This window comes from Papio anubis, chromosome 10 (assembly GCF_008728515.1).
Source record: "Papio anubis isolate 15944 chromosome 10, Panubis1.0, whole genome shotgun sequence".
NCBI lineage: Eukaryota > Metazoa > Chordata > Mammalia > Primates > Cercopithecidae > Papio > Papio anubis.
In genome coordinates this window covers 75,615,395-75,632,959 of record NC_044985.1, presented here as the reverse complement: position 1 = coordinate 75,632,959, position 17,565 = coordinate 75,615,395, and the positions used below count along the sequence as shown (strand labels likewise).

Genomic DNA, 17,565 nt, shown 5'->3' with positions numbered 1-17,565 from the left:
AGCGACATAGAGACTGGTAACAGCAGGAAGTTTCTAGTACAACCTTTAATCTCTGTGGAGTAAAAGGACAGTGGCCACAAGCAGTGTCTCAGAGATAGACCATGACTGTTTAGAGAGAGTTAGGACCACAAAGTGAGGAACTGCGATAGGATCTGGAAACAAGAGATGCAGCTATTGCTGGAGAGATGAGGTGAGACAAATAAAGAAGGGGAAAATAAATTGAATTCTCCTCTCCCACATTTCAATCTCCTGCCAGTTCCTGCCGGTGGCTTAACCTATCTGATAGGCTTAGGGCAAAAGAATTTTGGTAACATTGCTTGCTATGACACAGAGCAGAGCACTGGAAAAAAAGTAAATGCATATAAACTTGTCTTGCTATACCACTAAAATACCCCCATAGTATCCTTACTGTAATATGCTTCACCCTTGTATCCATTCAACAATGTACCTTTTAGATGGCCTATCAGGAAAGGGCCTGTGCCGTTAGCTGACAGCCTCCTGCTGTCGTATCGCCCAGATCCACCATGGTGTTCAACAGGGACCACATGCTTTCAGGGCTGCTCTGAGCTGATAACTCAACGCAGCAGAGGCATTAGAGCTGGGCCAGTACTGGCCAACGTGGGACTCTTCTAAAAAGCAAGTTTTGCTCAGGGCTCCCCATCAGCCTAGCCGAGACTTTCTCAGACCTGCACTATAGTCTTAGGTTCTTTCCACCTAATCCTCCTTCCTCCATCTTTTCCTTCTGCAAAATTGTCAGGCCTGCATCACGGTCTGAGGCTTTCTGCATATACTCTCTTTCCCTTTCTCTGTTATCCCTCATGGGTATTGCCTTCAATAAATCTCTTAGAGTTCTAATTACATCTTAGCATATGCTTTCCCAAAAAACTCACCAAACAAGAACTTCCTAGAGAGGACAGAATGTACAGATTTTATTCACTGCTATAGTCCCACCACCCAGTATGGTACCTGATATATAGCTGTTGCTCAATATATATTTAATAAAACAGTGTAAAATGTTTGAAGGAATGAATTGACACTACACAAAAGATCTTTAGCAATAAGTATTAATCACAAATAGATTCAAGATAAGCAGTAAGTAACTAGCCTTCAGATGAAGATTCATTATGAGTCATCTTGCAATTTGCAGCTTGCTCACACATACAAAAAGAATTCTGTATTAGTCATTAAACTGAAAAAAATCAAATATTCCTGGACTTGATATGGGGGAGAACTCCTACAATTCTTCTTTGGTTTCCAAGTGAAGCAAATAGCTTTTAACTTAGCATTTCAAAATTTTCAGACTTCTACTATTCACTGAAAGATGTGTGTATTCAAGAGGTAGCGAACAAAGAATCCAAACTACATAAGGTCAGAAGACAAGATAATTAATAGGATTAATCTTGCAGTCACAGAACTGAACACTACAGAATCCAATTTAACTGCCCCTGTCCCTGTTGGCTTTTTATTTGAGTCTCACATTTTTTCCCCTTTTTTGAGAGGAAAACATTTAAAATATCTAAATCACAGCTGAGATTACTAAAACCAAGCACACAGTGTTATGGAGAGTTAACAATTTTCTTTCATCTTACTCCACATAACCAAAAGCAAGATAAGAAGATAGGATGTCAGAAGAAATAATAGACATCCTGTTAAGTGTCAACCTCTTTAAAAATGGCTCTTTTGCCTCTAAGATTAACCCTATCCTAAGACAAAAATCTGAACTAGGCAGACACCTATATACTTTTGTGTGAATATCTAGAGACATTTAGGTTTAGTTTTCAAAAGGAATATGCATCCATTCACAGTTCAATTTCAATTTTTTTCAGGGATTATGAAAAATAAATTAAGCAAAAACATATTAATAATCATTCCCCTTTCCTATATTTCCTATAAATTGGTACATAAATCTATAGGCTTAATATGATTCAAGTGTTCCTTTTTTGGCAGGACTACATCAGAGGCGGTATTGTGAACTTCCATTGAGAGGCGCATATTGTCTGGCCATCTTCCATTTCATGATGCCAGTAGTCACTGCTGCTTAATGCCCAGCTCCTTCAAGTCAGTAGGAGCTGCAAAATGCTATTGTTGTAGTTTTTTCTTCATTTATTAACTTGAATGGTTTATAAAGAGAAATCATTCCTTATTAATAATGTGATTGCTTTAGGTACATGTAGCATAGGAAAAGAAGAATAAAAGTTAGATTCTATCAATTTACTTACCAGTTCTCAAAGTAATGAACTGGATCCATAGCATCCTTCGAAAGTGAGCAATGAGTTTTTCTCTTCTATTTTAGCATCATTATGAATGCATTTATTTAAATATATTTTGTATGTTTTAATCCATTGTAACTATTATCTTTACTGATGCACAAATTAGTCCATCCTTGGTCAGTGGCAACCTGCTCAAGTTGGCTCCTGAGTCCTATTAAAATAATTCCTACAGTCTTTGATAGCAGCTTTGCTTTCAAGTATGACAAGATTTCCCTCCTTACCTTGTACATTTCCTGCCCCGGACTGCCCTGTTTTCCTGCTCCTTAAATTAGCCTCTTTTCCAAAATGTCCTGGTTTTAGAGACCCTAATCTATGAGCTGGTGGTGCTCATTTGCTGCTGGATTGGTTATTGTTCCAGGCCTTTACAGAAAACAGAAGTAGGAAGTGTGTAATTTGGAAAAAGGATAAAATGTATCATGTATCCAGACCACATTGATACTTCCCATTCAAATTCAGAACTAAAGGATTTTTACAAGTTTTGCACTATAAATTGACAGTATAGACACACAGTCAGAAAAACTCTGATTATGGAAAAACAGGACAATCTTGTTTCTTTAAAAGGAGAAAGAGAGGAAAACAGAGATAGAAACAAGAAAATGGAGGAGACATTTACTTCAGAAGAGAATTAAGATATACCCATTAAAATAGCCATTATTTAAAAATCAAAGCAAACAGAAAATGACAAGTATTGATAAGAATATGGAAAAATTTAAACCCTTGTGCACTGTTAGTAGGAATATAAAATGTAATTGTCATCTGATCCAACAATCCCATTTTTGGATATATACCCAAATAATTGAAAGCAGGGTCTTAAAGGGATATTGATACACCCATGTTCATAGCAGCATTTATAGTCAAAAGGTGGAAGCAACCCAAATGTCTACTGATGGATGAATGAAAAAGCAAAATGTGGTATAAACATACAATGGAATATTATTCAGCTTTAAAAGGAAGGAAGTTATGACACATGCTACAACATGGATGAACCTTGAGGGCAATATGCAGAGGGAAATAAGCCAGTTATGAAAAGATAAATATCACGTGATTCTACATATAGGTACCTAGAGTAGCCAAATTCATAGAAACAGAAAGTAAAATGATCATTGCCAGGTGCTGGGAGAATGGAGAGTATTTTTAATTTTGATAGGTACAGAGTTTTAGTTATGCAAGATAAAAAGAGTTCTGGAGACAGATGCTGGTGATGATTGCACAACAATGTGAATGTGCTTAATACCACAGAACTACACACTTAAAACTGGCTAAGGGCCAGGTGTTGTGGCTCATGCCTGTAGTCCCAACAATTTGGGAAGCCAAGGCAGGCAGATTACTTGAGCCCAGGAGTTCAAGACCAGACTGGTCAACATGCAAAACTCCACCTCTACAAAAAATACAAAAATTAGCTGGGCGTGGTGTGCATGTCTATAGTCCTAGCTACTCAGGAGGCTGAGGCAGGAGAATCACTTGAGCCCTGGATGTTGAAGCTGCAGTGATCTGTGATCATACCACTGCAATCCAGCCTGGGTGACAGAGTGAGACCTTGTATCAAAAAAGAAAAAGAATGGCTAAGATGATAAACCTTATGTTATATTTATTTTGCTACAATTTTTGAAAGTGAATTCAATTGCATATCAACATATTGCAATGTAATTTGGATCTGAATTCAAACTATTAAAAGTATGGGATATCATAGTTTGCATACCTCACAGACTTGAGATTTAATTCCAAGAAAGAGAACTGTGGGAATAAGGAAAATCTTACTGGAAAGGAGGAAAAGCCAACAGAGGTGCGTTAGGAAGGTTGCCACCATAGGCATAGGAGGCTGATTTGCTGGGCCTCCGAGAAGCATGTGGCAGTCTGCCAGGAATTGTCTATTTGAAGGACAGGAGGCTGAAACGCTGCTCTACAGGCTCCCGTCCCCATTAGGTCAGTGTTATCCTTGGGCTTTTATCCCCTCACTTTTTGGATGCATTGTGGTTTGGCCCAGTGGTGTGCTGTCTGCCTTGGCGCAGAAAGGCTTGGGATGCATGCTTGAATGAGACACTGAGTGAGCCTGAGTTCATACAGAACTGTGAGGCTGACATCCATCGGGGCAGGAGAATGTGACTTGGAGACCACAAAAGACAAAGCAGGAAACAAAGACACTGAATGCATACTGATGATACAGAGGAAAGATGATTAAAGTGTTTTTTTAGATTTGATCATTGTATTGTGTTATGTTTAAAAGAGAGCGAGAGAGAGAGATAATTCTTATTTTAAGATACAATCTGGAATATTTGCACATGAATTGATTTGGGATTTGTTCCAAAATAATCTGAGAGAGGGAAAGAGGTAAAGTATATAGAAATAAACTGTGGTTCTTAATTGTTTCAGTCTTCACATATTGCAGTAGATATTGCCAAAAGCATGGACTGGGATATAGAAAGGCAGTGCTTTAAGTTGACCACACAACTTCACAGAAAAAGAAGCAGGATGACTTTTTGAACAAAAGTCTGTTAAGATGAAAAACCAAGGTGTTGTGTGTACATGTATATCCACTAGACTATTTCTTGATTATTATTATTATTATTACATATTTTTGAGACGAGTCTCAGCTGTGTTTCAGGTTGGAGGTGCAGTGGCCGGATCTCAGCTCACTGCAGCCTCGCCTGGTCTTCACGCCATTCTCCCCGCTTCAGCCTCCCAAGTAGCTGGGACTGAGCAGGCGCCACACCGCTAGTTTTTTGTATTTTTAGTAGAGACGGGGTTTCTCACCAGTGGTTAGCCAGGGCAGTCTCACATCCTGACTCGGATCCGCCCGTCTCGGCCTCCCAAAGTGCTGGGATTACAGGCTTGAGCCACCGCGCCCGGCTATTTCTTGATTATTTAAGTCCATACAATAATTTGTATATGGAACCTGCAACTTTAAGACACAGTTTAAAAAAATTGTAGACTCTGCCTGTAGTGACTATGGTATTTTCCACACTGAGTACAGAAAACTATTGATCACATATTGATCTGGTAGATACATCCTATAGATCTTTGTCAGTAATATCATTTCCAAACATGAAGGGCAACAATATTTTGCCATTAATATGAAGAACTACCATATATTGCAGGGACACAATTAGACAGCAGTGAAATTGAGAATGTTCTATGAATGATTATATAAAATATGTCAGTACTTAGCCATTTCTAAATCAACATTGTAGTCCATTAATGTTAACGTGCAATTTATGGATGACTATAAGCACAAAGCTCTTTTTAAATTCAGATAATTTTGGTAGCAATGTGCATGCAAAAATAAATATTAAGTAAATCTCATGCTCTGTTCATGCAACATATGATTATATGCAATGCAATAAAATAATTTTGTACTGGGATACATATGAAAAATAAATCACATTCTGATCCTAAAATAAATATCAATAAAAATGCTAGACAATTCAAAAACAACCAAACATGCTTTCCCTGGATAAACATAGATCTACTTCAACAATAATTACAAATTATCAATCATTGGCTTTTACTGGAGAGTTCAAATGCTTCTGCAGTTTTCTAATTATTCCTCTTCCTCTACAAAGATGTCTAATCAGCCAGCTAAATCAAAGTGTTTAGTAATGGCCCTCTGTGTAAATAAAAGCACTGGCTGTAGAAACCCACATTTCAAAAGTGCATCCCTTACTAATTGTGTTTTATTTGAAAATGTCTTCATAGACTCTGATGTGGTGTGGATGTTTCCCCACCCAAATCTCATCTTGAACTGTAGCTCCCATAATCCCCACATGTCATAGGAAGGACCCAGTGACAGGTAATTGAATAATGAGGGTGGTTTCCCCCATGCTCTTCTCGTGACAGTGAATGAGTTCTCATGAGATCTGATGATTTTATAAGGTGCTTTTCCCCTCTTCACTTTGCACTTCTCCTTTTCTGCTGCCATATGAAGAAGGACATGTTTGCTTCCTTTTCCACCACGATTATAAATTTCCTAGGCCTCCCCATCCATGCTGAACTATGAATCAATTAAACATCTTTCCTTTATGAATTACTCAGTCTCAGCTACGTCTTTATGAGCAGTGCGAGAATGGACTAACACAGTCTCTGTTAAGGGGAGTCTTAAATGTCAACTCTTTTACTTAAGCCAATTCCAAAGAAAAAAATTTTTCTTTATGAAAAAGAGGAATAAAAAGGCAAAGAGAATCTTTCGCACAAAAACTATGCTCAGAAAATGTTTGTTGAATGACCAGGTTTAGAGATTCCAACTTGAGCCTATATTGCCACTGCATTTCAGAAAATTCTATCTGGACATCTCAGGAAAACTGGTAAGGAAGACCTGATTAAAGTTTATTTGCTTCAGAGAATGAAGAAATTTCCAAAGAAAGTCATCCAAAAAGATAAAAATGACCCCAAAACACTGCCTTGATTGCTGACAAAAGAACCCAAGCTGGCATTCACTTCTCATTCCCTCCTGCTGGATGCCCGTCGGGTACCCAGGAAAAGACAGGGCTTCAGGTAAAACCTCAAGGTCCTATTTCATTAAAAATCCATACAGAAAGAGACACCAACAATGTAATGTTGATATACCTTAAAAGATTTACACACGGCCGGGCGCGGTGGCTCAAGCCTGTAATCCCAGCACTTTGGGAGGCCGAGACGGGCGGATCACAAGGTCAGGAGATCGAGACCATCCTGGCTAACATGGTGAAACCCTGTCTCTACTAAAAATACAAAAAACTAGCCGGGCGAGGTGGCGGGCGCCTGTAGTCCCAGCTACTCGGGAGGCTGAGGCAGGAGAATGGCGTAAACCCAGGAGGCGGAGCTTGCAGTGAGCTGAGATCCTGCCACTGCACTCCAGCCTGGGCGACAGAGCCAGACTCCGTCTCAAAAAAAAAAAAAAAAAAAAAAAAAAAGATTTACACACAAAATGGGAGAAAGACCTCATCCCCCACTTTGTCACAAACCATCCTGCAGTTCAGCCACTTAGAGGGCTCTGTCACATCCCTCATGTGCCCACCAGGAGACTCCAGTGCCTGACTGAGAGTGGAACAACCACGTAAAGACCAACTGGACATCTCACAGGCATATGTTGGAATCTCTGAAATGACCATTTCAGGGGAGCACAGATATGGTTTAAGTGGGTGTCAGTGAGAGCCTGCAAGATTTGGAACAGTACTGATAATGTGACTCTATTGTACTTACAAATTAGTGAGCCTGAGTAAACTCAGGGAACAAATAAATGACTAAGCCCCAGTCACTACAAAACACTTTTGCCTTCACGCGATTTTACTTCAATCAAAATCAGAAGGCTGTGATGTCACAGCCAACTGTAATGTATCAGGACAAAGGATAACAATGGGAAATATCTGAGTTTATCCTGAACAACGGTCTGTGACAATTATCACTTATTCTTTAGTTCCATGGTTGCAGGAAATCAATCCAAGCAACTCCTAAGCTCCTTAAAGATTTGCTTGATTTTTTAAATATGCATTCTGGATGGCTTCTTTCGTTTTAATGTCATCTTGTCCTATCATGTCTGATAAACAAAAAAATTAACTCAAGTTGACATCCTTCCTGCCAGAGACATAGAGATATTGAATTATATAAGAATGTTTCTAAATACTAGCCTTTAAATGATAACTGATCTGCAAAAAGCAAGTATTGTTTCAGACACGTCATGTCACATTTCTAACTCTTCATTCTGCATTGTGCTACATCTTGCAATGTCAGCTAACATAGAAAGCAGCAGAACACAACATGACGGGGTGACTTAAAATTGAATGAAAGCCACTATTCAAGCTGAGTATCCATTTTATGCCATCCATTAGGAAAAATATAAGGGCAAAGAATGAAAGGTTATTTTGAACCATTGTTTAAAATAAGCTATGCTTCTTTGAACACTTACATTAAATGATCTCTCTTCTCTGTATCTTTAGTCCATGATTTATTATTGTGAAAGCCAATTTAAAAAATAATCCTATGCCATTTCCCTAATCAACTTGCACTTATGTATGCTGTCAGCTCATTCCATAATATAGTTTTTGGCTTTAAATCATGGGCTTTTTAAAATTCTGGACTTGGAAAGAACATGGGAGATAAGATAGATCAACCCATTTACTGTGCTGATGAAGAAACAATGCCAGGATGTAAAAAGATTTGTCCAAAGTCACATTGCTTTTTAGTGTCTCTCATTTGTACTACATAGGGCATAAGCTGCTATGAGGAGATGCAGCAAACAGAAGGGCACCTTGACATTATTTACAATAGTTTAAACAGCAGACAATTAGACCAAACATACTCTGACTGAATTTCTATTGCATTTTCTTTTCTTGTCACATACCACTGATTTAAGAGACTTTGCTGTGTATTTAGAGTGGTTGAGAAACAAAATGCCTATGAATCCGATGAAATGTGCTGGGTAATAAACCAAAAGTAAAATTAATAGAAAGCCCAAGAACAGACCAAGAAAAGCAAGGGTATGGGCAGGGAATCTGGAGATGAGAGACATCTGATTGCTGCCTAGCTATTGCTCCCATTTCCAAGATGAGAAACCAAAGAGGAGTCATTAGCTTGCCCAAGGTGACCAGGAAGCATATATTTATCAAATCTTCTTTCAGCTACTTTTCCAACAGCTGCTAACTAGACCTTTCCTAATTTATTCTTAATTGCCTTCCCAATATAAATTGCTCTTCTACTGAACCTATCAGTTCAAGTTAGGGTGTGAGACATGATCAAAGGAAGGAAGGACAAAGAGTAAAGAGTCATATCCTACAAAAGTGCCTCTAAAGCCTGGCCGTATTGAAAGGGGCAGAAGAGGCCTGCTTAGAGGAACTTCAGGAGAACCGTAATTCTCTCATCTATCACCAAGGCCTAAAACCACAGTTGAATTGCTGCTGCGTGTTAAGGATTTTTGTTCTGGGTGCACAGATGGCCTATCCTAGAGTTTGTGCATGTTACCTTCCCATCGTTCTCATCACGTATTTGACTAAATCCAGTTCTGTCTTGCCTCCCTGCTATGCTCCCTTAGCTCTGCAACCATCTTCCATGACTATAGTACTCATTCCCAACTTTGCTCACTTTTCAAATGTACACAAATCATTTGTTTAATAATACACTCTCCTTTCTTGAAAATGGGGACATTTGTTCAATTCACAGCAGCTTGCATTTCCCCCAATGTCTCTGCTCCCTCAAGTACTATCAACAGTGATTCGTGTCTCCCTAGGAAGTGGACATAGGTGTCTAGACTTAAAAATCTGAGCAGGGCTCTCTGACGATCTTTTTACTTATCTTGACCTTCCAGTTCCCTTACCAATTATTCTTCCTCTCTTCCTAGTCTTAAAAGCATTCTGTCTAACCTAGGAGACAGATGCAAAAGAGGACTCAAAATAGTGGCTTTTTTTTGTTGTTGTCCATTGACCTTGTACTGCCACAAGCACTAAGCACTGCAGATAATTTTAAAAGCCTCTTGTCCTCTTTGGTATTTTTTTCAAAAGTCTCTGTTCTCTCTGAGTCTTAACCTTTCTGCCTCTCTTCATGCAGGTTCCTGCGTGTATTTCATGTTTGTACTAGGTCATCTGCCCATCTTTTCTTTCTCTGAGCACAGCCTTTTAAACTTAAGACAACCCAAGTGGTTGGTCCTCAGCCAACTTTAGAGACTCCATAGAGTCCACTCTTTTTATTTCATGAGGAAAGGGGACAATTTAGAATTATACCATCAGGGTTACATTTTTAGAGCCTTCTTTTTTCTCCAGAGCTATCTTGCCTGTTAGGGTCTTGGCTGTGCAGAGTCCTGAGGCAGAAGGGATCTTCATCCATTCTAGGAACTTAAAGGTGGTAAGAGGTGAGACTAAAGTGGTTAAGCCAGGGCTTAAGGGTTTTGATGCCTTAACCTTCAGACTTTTAAAGTTAGCCCTAATAATAATGAGAATGATTTCAGGGTCTCTTCTGTCTTCTGCTAAACATTGCAGGCCCATTTCATTGCCTTGCAGGAAAAGAAAGAAGAGAGCGCTCTCAGAACCCTTTGGAATAATAAGTGTTAATATTTCTGATTGAACCCATTGTGAGGAAAACCAATGGCTAAAGTGAGATTCGAAGTTGCCTGTGTTCTCAGGAGTCTGAATGCCCACCAGGCCCTTCATCAACAGCAGAGGGGCCTGCAACAGAGTGCGAGTTTCTACACTGCAGGAAACGAATGCAGCTAATCCAGTATGGATGGGAGGCACCCACATTTTCACATCTGCCATCCACTGAGGCCTCAATGTGCATTCAAATTTGCCCAACTCCAAGGCTCATTTGGACCCAAAGATTCATTCTGGATAACGAGATGTGCCAGGTGAGCAACAGTGCCCTGAAGACTCTGCCCACCTGTGAGTCATACCTTCTGTCACAAGGCATCGTGTGGCCTCTGCTCACGACTCACCACTGCCAATCGCGGAGGTGCCAGTAAAGACAGGTGTTCCTGCTGCTCCTTTTGATGTCACAATGCCCCCACGACTGCTGTCAGAAATCAGTGACTGAGTCTACCTCATGCCTTCTTCCTCCCATCCTCAAACTCCCCTCTTTCCAGAGCCCATTTCCTTACTGTGAAATTGGACGGGTCTCTGCATGCTCCAGAGAGGCCTCCAGATAGAGCATTCACAGCTCTAGCAGCCACTGCTTCAGGAAGCCACCCTGGCACCTTGGAAAGAAAACAAACTGCAGGGGAGAGCTTCTGCTTCCCTTAATCTCTATAGTTAAGCACACAGGAAAAAGACTGGGAGCATAGTTTCAATTATTGTCAGAATTTTCCATAATCTGACAACTCATTGCTTTTGCAACATTTATAATCCCAATCCTTGGATGGGCAGGCCTGTGCCAATTTGCATGACTGCTATTTAAAGATGAAACCCAAAAGGTATACATATGCTTCAACATGGCTGCAATTTTAGCTGTTCAGAGAACACAGCAAGATAAATAACCATGCCATGAGAAATTACAGCATTATGTACTGCAATAAATATGACAAATGATAGGCCAGATATTCATTGGCTCATAACAGTTGGCAGGCATAACCATCTGTGGATCCAAAGTTCAAACTATTTGTTTTCTCTCCTACATCTGCCTTGATATTTCCCTCCTCAGCTGGATCCTCTGGCCTTTAAGGCATCCTGGACAACCTTGTGAAACCTTTGACTTTATTAGGTTTTCATTAAGAAACATAAGACTTGCAGCAAAAAAGCAAAACTCTCTATATGTGTGAAAGAGGTGGAGAAAAAAAATGAGGTCTGATGTCCCTTTCTTAGTGTAGGGAGTTTTTTATTTGCAAACAATCTAAAAGCAGGAAAAGCAAACCTAAGGATAATTAAGAAAAATGATGGTGTTTGTTGCCACAGAAGAAATAAATCTTCTGTGTCTCTCGTTTATTTATTGATTAAACAAGGAACCCTGCAATGGATTTAAGTTCCTGCTTTTGTCACTAGAAAGGTAACACTAAAGTCCATTATTTCATTATGTGAAATGCTAATCTATATTTCTCATTTAGAACCTAAACCCTCTGCTTGGTGGAAATCTCACAGCTTATACCACTGATAAGAGAAAGCCTAATGAGCCCTAATGTCACCACAGCAAAACTTGTCCAATTAGACCAGCTGTTCCACAGAGAAGTCCACTGTGAACCTCTAATGCAGAATCTTGACAGTTTGGAGTTGAAAACTCATGCTAAGAGAAATCAGAGTTTTAAAAAGGTATCTACTTCTAAGCACAGCTACTTCTTGCTCTTGATTCTCCCTACTAGGATATAGGAAACGGTTCCATCAGAAAGGTAAGGGAAAAGTTTTTCAGGCAGTGAAGGATGCTAACAGAATTCTCTGTAATAGAAACCTTTTCCTTGGTTACGAACCCAACCTGGATTGAGACAGCTGGGCAGACAACGGACATTCTGATTATGAGGTAGTTTGTCTTCTGTATGAATGTTTTCTCTTTCAGCACTTACTAAAATAAAGCAAAATGGTAACATCCAGGAGCAACTTTTTTTCGCAACTTTTTTTCTACTCCCCTCACACACAAAACCCCAAACCAAAAAGCCATCCAGGGCAAATTTGGTGGGAAAAAGGAAAACACAGAATTATGCTTGGACTACCATTGCTTATCCAAGTGCTGTACTGTCACATCAACATTGTCACAGTAAGGCAAATCTATTTAGCAATATTCATTGACCAAATGTTCATTCAGTATCTTCTTTGTATAAAAGAAGTAGATTTTGTGGGATGGGGGCAAGTGGGGTGGAGGTGGGGTGGAGATGGGGGTGTCAGGGGCTAAAGATAAATCAGACAGGGTTCCACCTTTGGAAGCTTCCTGTTCATGAAGAGGAATCATTCTAGTACAAGACAGAGACACAGGGAACACGGACAGTCCTGGGGGCACCAGAGGAGAGGCATGTTCAGCTTTGAGAATAGAATGAAGGAAGGTTTCAGGTGAGACCTGAAGCAAAGCTGATACTTGAACATGCAGCTTAGAGGAAGTAGAAAGGAACAGAGGAAGAATCTCAACAAAAGTAGAAAAGTGCCTGTGAGCCGAGGAGTGTGAGTAAATGGCCAGAGTACCAGGTGCACAAACAAGCCTTGAAAATCATCTATTCACAAATACTAAGTGAGCAATTCTCTTAGTGTATATCTGGCACTCTGGAGCACTGAGAAGACAGAAGTGAACAAAACAAGATCTCCACTCTCACAGAGTTATATTCTAGCTGGGGAAGACAAACATTGATAAAAAAAAAAAAAATGTAGTGTATTACATGGTTTAAAATTAAGTAAGGATAGGGGTTATAGGAAGGGTTCAGAGGAATTTCCTCAATAAAATAACTTTGGTTTTTGAAATGGGGTCTCACTCTGTCACCCAGGCTGGAGTGCAGTGCAGTGGCACAATCATGGATCACTGCAGCCTCCACCTGCCAGATTCAGGCGATCCCTTCTGCCTCAGCCTCCCAAGTAACTGGGACTACAGGCACAGGCCACCACGTCCAGCTTATTTTTCTATTTTTTGTAGAGAAAGGGTCTCACTATGTTGCCCAAGCTGGTCTCAAGTTCCTGGGCTCAAGCCATCCTTCCACCTTGGCCTCCCAAAGTCCTGCGATTACAGGACTGAGCCACCGCACCTGGCTGATAAGGTAACTTTTGAGCAGACACCTAAAGTAAGTGAAGGGTACATTAAGTGTGTATCTTTGAGACTTACAATCCAAGCAGAGACCCTGAGGCAAGACCTGTCTAGTATGGGTGGGGAAAGAGAAGGCCAGGATGGCTGGGCAAAGGTGAAGGAGGCAGGAGATGGATACCAGAGAGTTGGCCCAGGTGGAGGGTGTCCTGCCATATTCTCAGGGCTTGTCTGACAGAGTTAGAATTCGAGATTTCCTTTGAATCAGATAAGAACACTCTGGAGGGTTTAGAGCAGAGAAGTGGCATGACCTAACTGCATTTTGAGATGAGTACTATAACTGCTGTGTAAAAGATAGACAAGAGATGGTAAGCATGGAATCTGAGAGACCAATGAGAAGACCACAGCAACAGGACAGACAAAAACAGTGCGGAAAAGAGATGATGGCGGCATGAAGGAGGAGTAAGTTGTGAATGTGAATCTTCTAAGGGCAAGAAAAGGTTTAAAACACCATTCGTAGAGTGCTCATTCTTAGTTTGAATTCTTTATTTACAAAGTTTAGCTTACACAGCTGCAAGTTAGTTTGACCCTGACAATCATAATATTCAAAATGTACAACTATCAAAGTTAACTGCAATTCCTCTGAAGTCCCAGCTATAATGTTAACCTCTGCAAGCAGGACAAGAAATGATTGCAATGGTGTTACAGCTGATTTGACTATAGCATTAGTGACATTGTCGCTATGGACATTCTCACCCAGGGCTTTGAAACTGCAGTTCTCTCCAGTCACAGCTAAAATGAGAACTCAGGTTAAAAAGCCAACTGCACTCCTCTGTTCCTATAACTACCATTAACCATTAAAGAAGGAATGTGATCTCTTTGTATAACAGCCACTGCTGGCCGGATGAGTATACAGAGTCCGGGACCGGGTGGCGGCGGAGCCGGGGGACGGCGACAAAGGCTGGGCGGGCCGCAGGCCGGGGCCACTGGCAAAGACTATTACCAGACGCTGGGCCTGGCCCGAGGCGCCTCGGACGAGGAGGTCAAGCAGGCCTACAGCGGCCAGACGCTGCGCTACCACCCGGACAAGAACAAGGAGCCCGGCGCCGAGGAGAAGTTCAAGGAGATCGCCGAGGCCTACGACATGCTCAGAGACCCGCGTAGGTGCCAGATCTTGACCACTACGGGGAGGAAGGCCTAAAAGGCAGCGGCCCCAGTGGCGGTAGCGACGGCGGTGCCAATGATACCTCTTTCGGCTACACATTCCATGGAGACCCTCATGCCATGTTTGCTGAGTTCTTCGGTGGCAGAAATCCCTTCGATACCTTTTTTGGGCAGCGGAACGAGGAGGAAGGCATGGACATTGCTAACCCATTCTCTGGGTTCCCTATGGGCATGCGTGGCTTCACCAGCATGAACTTTGGCCACTCCCGCCCTGTCCAAGAGCCCACCCGAAAGAAGCAAGATCCCCCAGTCACCCACGACCTTCGAGTCTCCCTTGAAGAGATCTACAGCGGTTGTCACAAAAAGATGAAAAACCCCTGGCCGGGCGCAGTGGCTCAAGCCTGTAATCCCAGCACTTTGGGAGGCCGAGACGGGCGGATCACGAGGTCAGGAGATCGAGACCATCCTGGCTAACATGGTGAAACCCCGTCTCTAAAAAAATACAAAAAAACTAGCCGGGCGAGGTGGCAGGCGCCTGTAGTCCCAGCTACTTGGGAGGCTGAGGCAGGAGAATGGCGTGAACCCGGGAGGCGGAGCTTGCAGTGAGCTGAGATCCGGCCACTGCACTCCAGCCTGGGTGACAGAGCAAGACTCCGTCTCCAAAAAAAAAAAAAAAGATGAAAATCCCCCACAAGCGGCTAAACCCCGACAGAAAGAGCATTCAAAACGAAGACAAAATCTTGACCATCAAAGTGAAGAAGGGGTGGAAAGAAGGAACCAAAATCACCTTCCCCAAGGAAGGAGACTAGACCTCCAACATTCCAGCTGAGATCGTCTTTGTTTTAAAGGACAAACCACACAATATCTTTAAGAGAGATGGCTCTGATGTGATTTATCCTTCCAGGATCCGCCCCCGGGAGACTCTGTGTGGCTGCACAGTGAACGTCCCCACTCTGGACGGCAGGACCATACCCATCGTATTCAAAGATGTCATCAGGCCTGGCACACTGCGAAAAGTTCCTGGAGAAGGCCTCTGCCTCCCCAAAACGCCGGAGAAACGTGGGGACCTCATTATTGAATTGGAAGTGATCTTCCCTGAAAGAATTCCCCAGATATCAAGAACCGCAGATTCTTCCAATATAGCTACCTTAGCTCCCCAAGGACTGACCTGGGACCTTTCCAGAGCTCAAGGATTTCTGGACCTTTCTACCAGTTGTGGACCATGAGAGGACGCAAGCACCCAGGGAGGGCTTTTGCACTACTGAATGTTTTCCAGAGCATATATTACAATCTTTCAAAGTCATACCCTAGACTTAAGTGGTTTTTCAAGCGATAGGGCATCAGGTAGTGGGAACAGCAGGAAAAGGCATTCCAGTCTGCCCCACTGGGTCCGGCAGCCCTCCTGGGATGGGCCCACATCCTCCTACTCCAGTCCCTGTTCAGGGGCGAGAGGCAGACCAGCAGCTGGACTTGATCCTTCTGTGTCCCTTTGCTTCTGGCTGGTAGATAATGTCGACCTGCTGTCTTGGTTCCCAGACCCTGTACACTCCTCCGGTTCTGTTCTGATCACTTCTTAGTTTATTCTGTATTTGTCTCCCATGTCTTGCTCTTCCCTTGAAGAATTCTGTCTTCTCTTTGGCCATCTCAAATTGAGAACCTAAACTATTCCTGCAGAACTGCCTCGCTGGCACCCACAAGCAATACCTCTTGTCCCAGCAGCACCAAGGGAGCCAGCCTCCGGTGAGTGACTCCAGTAAGTGCAGCTACCTCTCCCTTGAGGGTCTGGGAGCCTGGACCCAGCAAGGGCCCTCCTGACCTCTGGCTCTAGTGAAGCTGAATGTCCTCACTTTGCGGGTCACAGTCTTTCCATTTCTGTAAGGCAATCTTGGCACACCTGGGGCTTACCAGTGGCCCAGGTAATTTTTTGTTTCATGGACTATGGACTCTTTCAAAGGGATCTGATCCTTTTGAATTTTGCACAGCCCTAGATATAATCCCTTTTCATAAAAGGGTCTTTGCTTCTGGTTGCAGGAGCACTGTGGAACGTCTGTAAATATGTTTTTATAATTCCATGTATAGTTGGTGCACACTCAAATAAAACCTGTCTCTAGCAGCCACTGCTCTCCATATAGGGCCATAATGGAATTCTGAGGAAATCTTGGGGAGAGAGGGGGAGTTGGAACAAATATCTGTTCCCTGGAGGCCAGTCTTGCGCTCAGACCTTTAGACTCATTGTAAGTAGCCTCTGCCAACATGAGACCAAAGGGTGTGACTTGTCAATGCCTCACGACAGCATTAAAGACTGATGCTAAGTCTAAAAAAAAAAAAACAAAAACAAAAACAAAAAAACAGCCACTTCTTTTCTTCTTTCCTGGTAAATTCACCATAAACCTTCTCCAAGACAGAATTCTTCAAGGGAATAAAATGTGTGGTGTTATCTGTGCTTTTAGGCAGCAAAGAAAGAACAGGGAGTGACTGATGGCCATTTTCTCCCTATCACTAGTGCTGCCTAATGATCTGTTTGCTCCACAACCTTCCAGGTGACTTATGGATACAGCTCTCCTCACTTAGTCCTGGCTCCCTCATCTTCTCCCTCGTACCTTCATGGTACCACTCTGATTTCTATTTGTTTCACATCTCCTATCACAGTTTCATTTTATTATGAACACAAGTTATCATGTCATGGGAGAGGTACTTGCATCATGGCTTGGGTATCTCAACAGTCACATGATTGATAAACTCTTAAAATCACTCAGGTAAGACCTGCTGCAGCAGATCGAATGAAACTGATAAAGAAAACCATATTTCTAAATGCCTGCAGCAACCTCTAGGTCAGTTTCTTCCTCTGACTCAAAAATAAGAAAGGAAGGAAAAGAATCCACCAGCATAATGTGATGAGAAGTGCAAGGTGAAATAACAATGCAGGTCAAGCTGGCATTTGTTGTTACTGAAAGTGATGAGCTGCTATTCCTTCCCCTATAACTGCTTTGGCTCCTTCAGGAAAAATAATTCTATATCAGTTATTATCTTT

At 41.9% G+C, this 17,565-nt stretch overlaps 1 pseudogene across 1 annotated transcript; it reads left to right on the top strand.

The window, feature by feature from the left end:
- The first annotated feature begins 14,274 nt into the window (after positions 1-14,274).
- On the top strand, positions 14,275-16,846 carry LOC101009350 (annotated as a pseudogene). Its single transcript, XR_002516211.2, has 2 exons — positions 14,275-14,924; positions 15,212-16,846. The product of XR_002516211.2 is annotated as a dnaJ homolog subfamily B member 1 pseudogene (transcript).
- Positions 16,847-17,565: the final 719 nt, after the last annotated feature.